Source organism: Mustela putorius, unplaced genomic scaffold (genome assembly GCF_011764305.1).
Source record: "Mustela putorius furo isolate JIRA1106 unplaced genomic scaffold, ASM1176430v1.1 tig00000083_pilon_pilon_pilon, whole genome shotgun sequence".
Lineage (NCBI taxonomy): Eukaryota > Metazoa > Chordata > Mammalia > Carnivora > Mustelidae > Mustela > Mustela putorius.
Window position 1 is genome coordinate 34642233 of NW_025421273.1, and position 9555 is coordinate 34651787.

Here is a 9555-nt window from a genome sequence, read left to right on the forward strand (position 1 = left end):
TAGATAAATTATATAATTAGTCCTATTAATACCGTATTTAGCAGAACCTGCATTTCACTTCGTAATATCTATAATTGATGACTTTTAAGATGAATGACATCATGGAGGCTGCGTATTAGAAATAAAAACCTTGCTAATTACTTCAAGTGTGCCTGTCATTTCCTTAATATAATTAATGACTGTGCAATCAAAACATTAAACTTTTAACAGAAAAATATATATCATATTTTGCTTTTTATATGTACACATGGTATTGAACAAAGTATTACTGCAAACCTATATTCAACTTAGTTTTCCAATGACCTCCATTAGAATGATCCCAAACTCAAAATAGTATTTGTATCTACAAAACAACATTTGCCAAAATATAGGGGTGTGTAGAATTGTACTTTACCTCACCTTCCCTTCTAGTCTTTCCTCATATTAATAATTCAACAAATTGTTTATCAGCTGAGCAGCGACTTTTCCTTAATATGTTGTCATTTAATTATCTAGGCGTGTTTTCCTTTTATGTCCTATATAAAGACATTTATGTGAAAATAATTACTCACACTCTATTTCTATCTTATGCTTTATTGAATAAATATGTCTACATTTTATAATCCCATATCCACACAAATTCTGAATTTTATGGGATTCATTTTCTTTAATTTTGTTTTCTTACCTATTTACTTTTCCATAGACTGGCACTGGTTCTTAAAAATAAGGGTTTGAGGGGTGCCTGGGTGGCTCAGTGGGTTAAAGCCTCTGCCCTCAGCTCACGTCATGATCTCAGAGTCCCGGGATCTAGCCCCGTATTGGGCTCTCTGCTCAGCAGGGGGCCTGCTTCCTCTCTCTCTCTGCCTACTTGTGACCTCTCTGTCTCTGTCAAATGAACAAAATCTTTAAAAAACAATAAGGATTTGAGGGGCACCTGGGTTGCCCAGTGAGCTGGTTAAGTGTCAGACTTGATTTCAGCTCAGCTGAGTGCAGAATCTGCTTCTCCCTTTCTCTCTGCCCCTCCTCCATCTCGCACATGCTCTCTATCTCTGAAGTAAATAAATCAATTTTTTAAAAAAAGTTTTGAGCAAAGATATACATAGTAATTCTCTATATTGTATCTTTTTTCTCTTTCTATTTTAATTCTCAAAAAAATAGGTATTTGACAAATAATTCTGAACTGATAAATATCCTTTTCTTTTTCAATTAGCAATAATCGCGCCTCGGATAAACCTCATTGGCTACGATACTGCCACTGCGCAAAGCTCCTTTTCTTTTTCATTTAGTGATTCCATCCAAGGTTTTTCCTTTACAAGGATATTCTATCCTAGAATTTAGGATAATTAGTTAATTAATATACAGATGGTAAGGTATTTTATGTGTGACCTGATGTGAGTCAAGAGATCTGGGGTTGAGAAAAGTCTAATCCTCTACATCTACGTTCTTGCAAAGGACATTTTATTCCTTGAGTCTCAAATTTCTTCATAGGATATGCCGAGACACATTAAAATAAGTGGGGCAAAGCAGAGGTGTCTACTAGTAGCTGGTAATGATCCTGTCATCTGGATCCACATTGAGCTTTTCAAAATCACTGTGACTGACTCTAGAGGTAAACAATCTATAATACAGTTTAAAATTCTATAATCAAGGGGTGCCTGGGTGGCTCAGTGGGTTAAACCTCTGTCTTCGGCTCAGGTCATGATCTCAGGGTCCTGGGATCGAGCTTCCCATCATGCTCTCTGGTCAGCAGGGAGCCTGCTTCCCCTTCTTCCTCTCCCTGCCTCTCTGTCTACTTGTGATCTCTCTCTCTCTCTCTCTCTCTCTGTCAAACACATGGGTAAAATCTTTAAAAATTTCTAGGATCATTTACTTTTTTCCAGACACTGTGTTAATTATATTTGTTATTTCTTCAAATTCTCATCACAGATCTGTGATTTAGAAGCCATTATCATTTCCAGAGGAAGAAATAATTTCTTATTAAAATCAAGTTCAGATCATTTATGTAGCAGAGCTCGGTTTTGAGCATGAATGTTAAATGTAAAGTAACATGAACAGCTATGATGAAAATACCCTAACTTTATTCTTTCATTAGAATGACTCAGATTGAGGAAACACCTTCCCATTTATGAGCAATTCCCTTTTCCTTCCATTTTTCCCCCAGAGGGGGAACCTGATACCAAGGAAACAAACAAGCACATTTACTGTCAGACAGGTAAGAACAACAATTCTGCCTCCATAGTTACTAGCTCTGAGGCCTTAGAAGTGTTGTGGGAGGGATGGGATAGCTGAGTGATGGACTTTGGGGAGGGTTTGTGCTATGGTGAGTGCTGTGAATTGATGATGATTGACTTCATCAATGACTGTGAATGATTGATGATTCACAGTCCTGTATCCTTGAAACAAATAATACATTGTATGTTAATTTTGAAAAGTTTAAATTTAAAAAAAAAAAAAAAAGGGAAAAATGTTAGCTAAACTCATGAAGCTATGGGCCTTGCTTTTGTAAAGTGGAATTTAAAAAGGCCAACTCCGTATACTATATATGAACTTGAAAATAATTGATATAATTATTACAATATATGATACACTACAAATGCAACAGATACTACTTTTATGAAAATGTCTCATGATATCTACATGACAACGCAGGCCAGAACACATTCCAACTCTATTGGAATCCCTTACAGATCTTTCAGCTCATGGTGGAAGAATCAGGGGAAGAAATGCATGGAAAAAATTGGAGAAAAAACAAATTATCTGCCAGAAAGGGAAATTCATATGCCATGATTGTGGGATTAAATAATCTAAAATCTATCAGAAAAAAAATCATAAAAAGGCTAATAAGACTAGATTTCTTGAGGAAATAACTAAAATAATGTTTGTATGTGCCTCTTGTTTTATTGGACTGAGACCAAGTCAATCTATAAACTGGAGAGGACAACAGATTATCAATTTGTTTTCCTTCAGCAGTTGTGTAACAGCTGACCAATCCTCAAACTTAACAATTAATTCTAAAAATACTCATTTTTAAAGTCTAGCTATAAGGAAGTAGTTCATTACTTTACCTCAAGACTCAGAAAATCATGTATACATATTTCATGACAGAGCATTTGTTATATATTTGAAGATAGATGAAGGGTATTTTCTTTTTTGTGTTTCCTTGTAAGACCAACCAATGGAGGGGTTTCTGCTCATTCCAGCCATCATAGTTAGAATGAGACTATAATGGGGGCACCTGGGTGGCCCAATCAGGTAAGCATCTGTCTTCAGTTCAGGTCACTATCCAGGGGTCTTGGGATTGAGCCCCTCATTGGGTTCCCTGCTCAATGTCGTATCTGCTTCTCCCTCTCTCTCTGCCTGCCACTCTTCTTGCTTGCTCTCTCTCTCTGTCAAATAAATGAATAAATCTTAAAAAAAAAAAAAAGAATGGGACTATAATGATGTCAGAATTGATCATTTCTAGACTGTTGGTCTGCAATTACCTTAACTCTTTGGTGTGGCAATTAATGCTTCAATAGCTTTGTATTTTTTGATCACCAACATTGTCTAGCATTATTTTATATCTGTTGATTTTAAGAATGCTTTTTCTTTGTTTTCATGGACAATCATAATGTGAAGCAACAACTCTACAGAAAACTGGGATTAATGATTTTCTCTTGATTTCTCGACTTTTTTCTATCTTCCTTTTTAAAAGGATACCTGTAGGAGGAATGTCCTTAAATGCTCATTCCAAGTGTCCCTATTTAAGCTAGATTATTTTTTTAAAGACTTTATTTATTTATTTATTTATTTGAGAGATAGAGAGAGAGAGAGAGAGAGACCACAAGTAGAGGGAACAGCAGGCAGAGGGAGAGGGAGAAGCAGGCCCCTTGCTGAGTGGGAAGCCCGATGAGGGGCTCCGTCCAGGACCCTGAGATCATGCTCTGAGCTGAAGGCATATGCTTAACTGACTGATCCATCCAGGTGCTACTAAGTTAGATCATTGATAGGTTTCTAGTCTTAAAATCTAAGTTTGAGAACTGTTAGAATTGGACCCAAGCACAGTGTAGGGTGTTGAACATGAATGAATAAAGTTGTATTATTATTTTTTTACTAAATGTATTCATGGTTATTACCAGATAACTGATGATAGGATCTATTTATAAAATATTCCAAGAAAATATTATATATAATTCTTTATGATTTTCCTAAGATTCACATCGACATGCCTGCCAATTAAGTAGAAATTTGTAAAATCTCCTACTTATAAAAATGAGAATAATGATTGCTCCCAATTTATCTCACAAAGATGATACAAGAATTAATAATTTAATGATTATGTGTCAAATAAATCTGAGGTGGAGATAATAGGGGATTTTCTTCTCTTTAGATCTTTAACTTGAAAATCAAGACCTGTCATTTGAGTTCTTACTAATAAAGGTAGTCAGTTAATGCATCTCTACCTTCCTTTTTCTTCTTTGCCTCTGAACATGCAAATCCCAGCAGCAATCAGGAAGTTGTTCTGGCATTTTTGTCAACAATTTTTCTATCTTAGCCAATTATAATAAAAGATTAAGAGTTTATAAAATTAAAGCAAAAATATACAGGCTGTTCTAGGTCCTAAGTTCAACATTTTAATAACTGTAAGTAATATTTTTAAAAATAATATTATATTTACAGTTTAATTTGTGTTTATGGGTCTGGTTTTGTCTGCAGAGGATATGTTAACATTATTTGAAGTGTTCAGTAAGTACAATTTCTCTGTAAGAATATAATTTATATGAGCGGCTGACTGGCTGTCTGGACAAGGTGGAGGAACGGCAACATAGCTTGTGACTTCATATGTGAAATCCTAAAATGCAAAACATACAAGGTAGAGATGGCAGTAAGTTCTGCCAGAGAAGATCCATTGAAGGGCAAGTGGCACGGTGAGATGATACACTTGAATGAACGTTTCTCCAGAATAATGGTAGATAACACGGACGTTGATTTATGGCAACACAATGCATGTAAAGAAAATAAACAAGGTTTTTATGTCAAAGCACAGCTTGAAGTCATATTCCCTGATAGCTGTCTTGCTACATGTTTTACTGACCATGTATGTTCAACTTCTGACAGTGAGGGTCTAACATATTTAATATGGGTATGTTCTTGTCAGAGCACATGAGACTTGATACATTTCTGAGTGCTCCATTACCAACTCTGACAGCCTTACAGCTCTGTTGGGAAATGAAGTATAACATCAGGTTACTAAGCAACTCTGCAGCTTTTTAAAAGTATGTCTTGGAACTCACTTGTTTCTCCTAATTGATTCCATCCACATCATTTTGAACATAAATGGGACATCATGTTTAGAAATATGCTGGATTGCTACTTTCAGCTAACATGTCTTGCTACCTCTGCATATCCAAATCAAGGACTGGCATATAAATGTCACATTCAAAGCAAATTTTTATCTTTCTCTTGGGTTGCACTGAAAAAAATATATATATTCTTCTGGCAGTTCGAGCTGGTGTCTGAAGTTATCTGCACACTGTCAGGAAATAACATAAAAGTGGAGGAGTGATTCTCATTTTTTTTTAAACTTTTACACAGAATAAAATTTTAATTACACAGTCTGACTTACCCCTCAGTAAACACTCATGTATAGTACACCAGAATTAATATAAATCTGTCTCGTGCATGACGGCCATGTCGACGTTTCTGTTGTCACTAAACCTTTGAGCAAGATCGTATCTCATCCAGTCTTGAAATATTAGTGATAAATGCATCCATCATGTTTTATGAGGAACAAAGTGAACTTTTATCATCTTTGACTCCTCTTTCCATTATATCAGAGGTGAAGAGTAAACAATAAAATGTTACATTTTATACTCCGTGTATTTTCTCAAGGACCCATTCACTCTCCGCTCCACATTTAAGAATAGTGCATAATTTAGTGTGCACGAATATTTTGTGTATGCAGACTATTTTGTAATTTGATGAGGGCCAAAGATGTAGGAGAAAAGGACAGACTGGGAAAGAAAATCTGGATATTTTTATTCAGCATCTGCATTGGAATTGTTGAATTATTTGAATTTTACTTAGAATATGACCATTACAGAATCCTTGACAAGAGTTGCTTCACAAGTTGTCACTTTAAAACAACTGCTGATATAAAAAAAAGCATGTTTAATTATGCAATTAATTGGAAGAATATCAGGGTCACCTGGGTGGATCAGGTCAGGATCCTGGGGTCCTGGGATGGAGCTCCACATCAGGCTCCCTGGTCAGCAGGGCGTCTGCTTTTCCCTCTCCCTCTGCCTCTCCCCTAGGCTTGTGCTCTTTCTCTCTATCTCATTCACTCTCTTTCTCTCTCAAATAAGTAAAATATTTTTAAAAATTATAAGAATCACAGTAATATAAAATACACACAATGTTGTACTAATGCCATTTTTAAACTAAAGATAATTGTAGAAGCGAATTTTATTTACTGAAACACAGTGCTGTGGTGGTTATTACTATTGTATGGCTTCCATAGTCACACAGAAGTGAATATGGAAAATTAACCACAGAATTGCCGTAAGGATTAACACAAGTGCATTCCACAGTAACCCTTGCCATAGCCAAAGTATAATAAATGAAATTTCAATTATAGACATTATATTTTAATTTGCTTACTTTGTCTATATTATTGACACACTGTAATAAAATAGATTATCTCTGATATTTCCTTTATATTGAAAATTCTTGTATATCCATCCATTCTGGAAATAAAGTGTACACTATTTTCTCATTACTGGAAAATTCACACAACCCCTATATATAGATATAAAGTATATGTCAGTCATAATATGTTATAGTACAGTGTGTTAATAATATAGACAAATTAGACAAATTATACTTTGTCTAACTAATTGAAATATGTGTGTATATATATACATATATATACATATACATATATATATACACATAGACATATATATACACATATTTCTATTTCTAGAAATATTTCTAATATTTTGTTGGAAACGAGCCCAAACATTGTTAGACCTATTCTGCTCCACTGCTGGTAAGACAAAAAAAAAAAAAAAGAAGAAATGAATGCTAACATCAACCCGGATAGCTGAGATTTTGAAAGGAAACTGATGAAAATTGAAGTTAAAAAAAAAAATCACTACCGAAACCTACTAAAAAAACACAAAATGACTACTTCTATCACTTCCATCAACAGACGACATCCATTAGCGGATTTTACAATGTTTGCTTTCAGCAAAACAAAAAAGGAAACAAAAATCACTAGTCAAAACTGCTTTTTACCCTCTGAACTAAGACTCCACCTCTCCGATATGATTTCTCCCCAAACACTTGGCAACCTATAGTTTTTAGCAGCTTCAAGCAAGATAAATCAATAAGAAGAGTCCCATACAACTGCATCAAATTGCAGCCATAGACTGAAGTAGCCTGAGGTGAATTTTAATTCAGCATTGGTACATTGAACAGAATTTTCTATTCACATTAAAAGCATAAAAGCCTTGAATTTCTCAAATATTTTCTCAGTGCTAAAAAATTATCTTCCTTCAATCTGTGTTCCCCAAAAAGCATAGTTCAAAATTATGTTGAATAACAGGATATTACAAAAACATAAGCCTAAAGACAAACACAGGGGTTATTAGTTAAAACACAATATAAATCTGCCTTTTTAGGAAGCAGAGTCAATGGTCAACCTGTATATGTAGTCAACAATTGCATCTCAGTGGAATTGTTTCTGCATTATTTCATTTTGACCTCTTAGAAATTTGACAATCAAGTTAGGTTCTTTTCTGTTGTCCTATTATAAAAACAATTTATGTTTATTGCAAAAAAGTTCAGAAAATTCAGTGAAAGAAGAAAATGAATGAAAAACATCAACTAGCTCTCAGTCATTTCACCAATGTTAACATTTTACTACATATAATTCTCATCTTCTTCTTCTGCTCTTATGCATAGCTACATACGTATTTCTGGAAAAAATATGACTGTCCATGACATTCTCTTTGTGTCACTATTTTTTACTTAATGATGAATGGATTACAATTTTTAAGCGATTGTTTTTCCAAACATCATATCAAATGACTATTTTATATAAATTTTAAGTAATTTATTGAATCAATCTCTTTTCTTTAGATATTCAGTAATTTCAAGTTTTTGATCCAGCAAGTAAAATACTTTGTTGAAATATCTATCTTATATCCATAGATTTTTAAAAGAATTATAATTTTAGGGCATCTTTATTTTTTCTACACTAAGAGAGCCCCACCCAAATTAAAAGTATATCTGTGATAAGAGAAATAAAAATATCTCTGAAATGAATCTAGACTCAAATTCCAGCAAGGACATGAAAAAGCATTTTATGTCTCCTTGTCTGAATAGCTAAAAGAAAAAGTGACTGTTTCTAACTGCTTTACAAATGGAAAATTCTTTACAACTACTATTTACAACTACTATTACTTCCTTCTTTTGGAAGGGGGAAATAGTAGAAAGTATAAGATGAGTAAAGTAATACAGTCATTATTAATTTGCAAAACTCATAACTCAATGCAATTTTACAAAATTGAAAATATTTTGTTATTTATTTGGGAGAGAAAGAGAGAGAGTGCTTGAGAGGGGAAAAGGACAGAGGGAGAAGCAGACTCCCCGCGGAGCTGGGAGCCCAATGCAGGACAGGATTCTGGAACTCTGGGATCATGACCTGAGCTAAAGGCAGTCGCTTAACCAACGAGCTACCCAGGCATCCCAATGCAACTGTTTTTACTGAACATTTATTACTAATGATGAATGAGATAATGAAAGTAGAAGAGAAATTAGGACCTAATCATTTATTTCAATCATAACATGGTATTTGAAAAACCAAAGGAGGTACAAATGAAACTGAAAGGATATAATATGATACAAATACAATGTCACAGTAAGTGAAGGGAGAAAATGATGAGTAATAGAGTAGGCAGAAATAATCCAGAATCAAAAGGCAAAATTTGAAACTAAATCTGAAAGAACTTTATTTCAGGTGACACTTACATCCACTTCTGCTTAGTGTTAACTTAATATCTGTCATTTTACTTTGTTCTTGTCATTACAAAATATTCTCCTTCACTGAGGATGCACAAAGTATAAGTAGTGTAATTTTTTAAAAATAAAAATAGATTTAGGGAGATGTTTAGAATTCCTATAAGCATTGTACGATCCCATCTTTTAATAATTTATTTAGGAAAATGCTCACATGTGATAATCTGGCTGTTTTATAATGCATTTTCTTCAGGAAAAGTATGTGAAGGAAAGAAAATGCATGCATCATCATTTAGTAAATATATTGATATAGATGGCAAAACAAAATCTGGAAATTGTAGTAATAGGCAGCTAAAGAAGGAAGCACGTAAGTTTGCTTTCCTAAATTCACAGATGAGCATATAGAGAATCTCTACAGACAGAAACTGAAAGCATGGGACATGATTGCAGAAGTAATAGTTAAAGTTTCAATTGGGAATAATATATCATTATTAACTGATGTATGATTATGTTCACTGGACTATGGTATCCTCCTATATTATGTAATTTAAGTCTTAGGACCATTTGGCACAA

General features: G+C 34.0%; 1 non-coding gene across 1 annotated transcript; it reads right to left on the reverse strand.

The window, feature by feature from the left end:
• Positions 1–1111: 1111 nt before the first annotated feature.
• LOC123391229 lies at positions 1112–1246 on the reverse strand. Its single transcript, XR_006605864.1, has one exon. It is a non-coding gene; the product is annotated as a U4 spliceosomal RNA (small nuclear RNA).
• Positions 1247–9555: the final 8309 nt, after the last annotated feature.